This window comes from Coregonus clupeaformis, chromosome 40, assembly GCF_020615455.1.
Source record: "Coregonus clupeaformis isolate EN_2021a chromosome 40, ASM2061545v1, whole genome shotgun sequence".
Taxonomy (NCBI): domain Eukaryota; kingdom Metazoa; phylum Chordata; class Actinopteri; order Salmoniformes; family Salmonidae; genus Coregonus; species Coregonus clupeaformis.
In genome coordinates this window covers 19,088,093-19,092,849 of record NC_059231.1, presented here as the reverse complement: position 1 = coordinate 19,092,849, position 4,757 = coordinate 19,088,093, and the positions used below count along the sequence as shown (strand labels likewise).

Genomic DNA, 4,757 nt, shown 5'->3' with positions numbered 1-4,757 from the left:
ATTTCCTGTCTTAGGTCAGTTAAGATCACCACTTTATTTTTAGAATATGAAATGTCAATAATAGTAGAGAGAATTATTTATTTCAGCTTTTATTTCTTTCATCACATTCCCAGTGGGTCAGAAGTTTACATACACTCAATTAGTATTTGGTAGCATTGCCTTTAAATTGTTTAACTTGGGTCAAACGTTTCGGGTAGCCTTCCACAAGCTTCCCACTGTCACACCCTGGTTCGGGGACTCATTATGTTGAACCAGGGTGTGTTCATTCTATGTTTTCGGTTTCTCTGGTGGGTGTTCTAGGTGGTTTATTTTCTATGTTTGCCGGTGTGACTCCCAATCAGAGGCAAACGAGTGTCAGCTGTCGGCTGTTTGTCTCTGATTGGGAGCCATATTTAATCTATCTGTTTTCCTTTCGGGTTGTGGGATTTTGTTCGTGTGTGTGCGTGTTGTACACTAGACGTCACGCTTTCGTTGTTTATTGTTTTTGTTGTTGTGAGCATTTAATTAAAATCATCATGTTCACTCCCAACGCTGCGCTTTGGTCCTATTTCATAGACGGACGTGACAGAAAATCCCACCAAGACCAGACCAAGCAGCGTGTCGAAGAGCCATCGCGAATAAATCTCCGTGGCAGCTTCGATTGGGCCAAGCCCATGGAGGAGCTGAGTGAAGAGGGTTGGAGACAGAGGAGCGAGAGATGGGAGAGAATGTTGGAGGCCTGGAGAGACCCCCAGAAAATTTTTAGGGGGGGGCTCACGACGTCGGGGCAGCAGGTGTACGGGTTGGAGGAGTGCAGGAGGTTGGCAGATAGGGCCGCCAGGTTAAGGGGGCCACTGGTCACGAAGGGGAAGGAAGGTGTAGAGGCACGGCCAAGGGTACTGGGGTGTGTTACCAGTCCGGTCCGGCCCGTTCCTGATCCCCGTGTAGGGCCAGGGGTGTGTGTCCTCAGTGCGGTCCTGTCTGTTCCTGTTCCTCGCATGGAGCCTGTGGTGCGCGTCCCCAGCCCAGCCCGGCCTGTGCCTGCTCCCCGCACCAAGGATACGGTGCGCGTCGCCAGCCCGACCCGGCCTGTTCCGGCCACTCGCACCAGGGATACGGTGCGCGTCCCCAGCCCAGCCCGGCCTGTGCCTGCTCCCCGCACCAAGGATACGGTGCGCGTCGCCAGCCCGACCCGGCCTGTTCCGGCCACTCGCACCAAGGATACGGTGCGCGTCGCCAGCCCGACCCGGCCTGTTCCGGCCACTCGCACCAAGGATACGGTGCGCGTCGCCAGCCCGACCCGGCCTGTTCCGGCCACTCGCACCAAGGATACGGTGCGCGTCGCCAGCCCGACCCGGCCTGTTCCGGCCACTCGCACCAGGGATACGGTGCGCGTCGCCAGCCCAGTCCGGCCCATCCAAGCTTCCCGCACCAAGTCTGTGGTGCGTCTCGTCAGCCCTGTCCGGCTCGTCCCTGCTCTCCGCACCAAGTCAGTGGTGTGCGTCGCCAGCCCATTCCGGTCCATTCCTGCTCCACGCACCAAGCCAGGGGCGCGTGTCGTCAGTCCGGCTCCGGCCAGCGGGGCTAGACAGGACCAGGAGTACTTTGGGGGTTTGGAGAGGAAGTGGGGATCAAGCCCGAGCCGGAGCCGCCGCCGAGGAAGAATGCCCACCCAGCCCTCCCCTGTTTTGCTCGTATTTAGGCGCGGTCACAGTCCGCGCCTTTAGGGGGGGGTACTGTCACACCCTGGTTCGGGGACTCATTATGTTGAACCAGGGTGTGTTCATTCTATGTTTTCGGTTTCTCTGGTGGGTGTTCTAGGTGGTTTATTTTCTATGTTTGCCGGTGTGACTCCCAATCAGAGGCAAACGAGTGTCAGCTGTCGGCTGTTTGTCTCTGATTGGGAGCCATATTTAATCTATCTGTTTTCCTTTCGGGTTGTGGGATTTTGTTCGTGTGTGTGCGTGTTGTACACTAGACGTCACGCTTTCGTTGTTTATTGTTTTTGTTGTTGTGAGCATTTAATTAAAATCATCATGTTCACTCCCAACGCTGCGCTTTGGTCCTATTTCATAGACGGACGTGACACCCACAATATGTTGGGTGAATTTTGGCCCATTCCTCTTGAAAGAGCTGGTGTAACTGAGTCAGGTTTGTAGGCCTCCTTGCTCGCACATGCTTTTTCAGTTCTGCCCACATATTTTCTATAGGATTGAGGTCAGGGCTTTGTGATGGCCACTCCAATACCTTGACTTTGTTGTCCTTAAGCCATTTTGCCACAACTTTGGAAGTATGCTTGGGGTCATTGTCCATTTGGAAGACCCATTTGCAACCAAGCTTTAACTTCCTGACTGATGTCTTGAGATGTTGCTCAATATATCCGCATTATTTTCCTTCCTCATGATGCCATCTATTTTGTGAAGTGCACCAGTCCCTCTTGCAGCAAAGCACCCCCACAGCATGATGCTGCCACCCCCGTGCTTCACGGTTGGGATGGTGTTCTTCGGCTTGCAAGCAACCACCTTTTTCCTCAAAACATAACAATGGTCATAATGGCCAAACATTTCTATTTTTGTTTCATCAGACCAGAGGACATTTCTCCAAAAAGTACGATCTTTGTCCCCATGTTCAGTTGCAAACCGTAGTCTGGCTTTTTATGGCAGTTTTGGAGCAGTGGCTTCTTCCTTGCTGAGCTGCCTTTCAGGTTATGTTGATATAGGACTCTTTTTACTGTGGATATAGATAATGTTGTACCTGTTTCCTCCAGCATCTTCACAATGTCCTTTGCTGTTGTTCTGGGATTGATTTGCAAATTTTTCGCACCAAAGTACGTTCATCTCTAGGAGACAGAACGCGTCTCCTTCCTGAGCGGTATGACGGCTGCGTAGTCCCATGGTGTTTATACTTGCGTTCTATTGCTTGTACAGATGAATGTGGTACCTTCAGGCGTTTGGAAATTGCTCCCAACGATAAACCAGACTTGTGGAGGTCTACACATTTTTTCTGAGGTCTTGGCTGATTTCTTTTGATTTTCCCATGATGTCAAGCAAAGAGGCACTGAGTTTGAAGGTAGGCCTTGAAATACATCCACAGGTACACCTCCAATTGACTCAAATAATGTCAATTAGCCTATCAGAAGCTTCTAAAGCCATGACATCATTTTCTGGACATTTCCAAGCTGTTTAAAGGCACATTCAACTTAGTGTATGTAAACTTCTGACCCCCTGGAATTGTGATACAGTGAATTATAAGTGAAATAATCTGTCTGTAAACAATTGTTGGAAAAATGACTTGTGTCATGCAAAAAGTAGATGTCCTAACTGACTTTCCAAAACTATAGTTTATTAATTTGTGGAGTGGTTGAAAAACGAGTTTTAATGATTCCAACCTAAGTGTATGTAAACTTCCGACTTCAACTGTATATATAAACATATATAAGGCAGTGAAAAACTATTGCAAAAACAAAACAAAAATATTTCAAGTATACAACTTATCTTGTCGCATCTTCCAAGCTTTGGAGATAAAATGTGCAACCAGGAACACTTATTTCCTAAATAGCCATTCAAGTTTTTCTTAATCTCTAATCCAGAATAGGTACTGATTTCTTTTCAACATTTTATCAACCAGTATAGCTCTCAAATCATCATATTAATTACAGTAAAATAAAAAATGCAGTTTATTCTTAACCTCCCCTAAATCACAGACAGCACATAGTCACTCTTCTTCGTCTATAGTCCCCTGTAGCTCAGTTGGTAGAGCATGGTGCTTGAAACGCCAGGGTTGTGGGTTCGTTTCCCACGTGGGGCCAGTATGAAAATGTATGCCCTCACTAACTGTAAGTTGCTCTGGATAAGAGTGTCTGCTAAATGACAAAATATATATATATAATAATCTATGGCATTGAGCCTACCTACCAGAGGCAGTATCCTGGTTCTCAACTGGGCAAACAAGGACCTTTGGTTTCTGGTTAGGTGAGAGGTTACATAAGGTTCTGGATTGTAGCTGTTTTTGATCTGGTTGTAAATTCTGAGTTTTGCTTTTAGCCATTTGTCAGTTGGCTAAATTATGGCACTGCTGGAAAGCCATTGACAGGGCATAGGCTACACGCTGTATTAAGACAGAGGGAGGCGGCAGACTGAAATATGAGTCACCGTGACTGGTTCACTAGGTACAGACCACACCTTCAACTTAATGCATTTGAGATAGTTTAATGCAGGAAAGGTAACAAGATATGAATGCAGAATGACGTTATTCAGAATGAGTTTGAGCTTGGAATGAGGTTGGATGATTGTTAGGGGGTTGCAGAATGGAAGAGTCTTGATAGGTGTCGTCAGATGTGGTGTTACAGGATGGAGAGGAAGACTCTGGATGATTGAAGAAGCATGACGTTCGGGATGGTTGAGGCAGCGTGATGGTTCGGGATGGTTGAGGCAGCGTGAGGGTTCGGGAAGGTTGAGGCAGCGTGATGGTTCAGGATGGTTGAGGCAGCGTGAGGGTTCGGGAAGGTTGAGGCAGCGCGAAGGTTCGGGATGGTTGAGGCAGCTTGATGGTTCAGGATGGTTGAGGGAGCGTGATGGTTCAGGATGGTTGGTGGAGCTTGATGGTTTGGGTGGATGGTTTCTTGGTCGTCGCAGGATCGGGAAGGGGAGATGAAGACTGAGTGTTGGGGTGGGAGTCCTGGTGTTTTCTGCTTCTTGGCACAGAGTTAATCCCCCTTATGGATCCTGGAAAAACAGGGAGAAGGGCAGAGGAGCAGGGAGGAGACAGGGGTGGTGGGG

General features: G+C 48.5%; 1 non-coding gene across 1 annotated transcript; it reads left to right on the top strand.

The window, feature by feature from the left end:
* Positions 1 to 3,713: 3,713 nt before the first annotated feature.
* Positions 3,714 to 3,788, top strand: trnas-uga. The gene has a single exon. It is a non-coding gene; the product is annotated as a tRNA-Ser (tRNA).
* Positions 3,789 to 4,757: the final 969 nt, after the last annotated feature.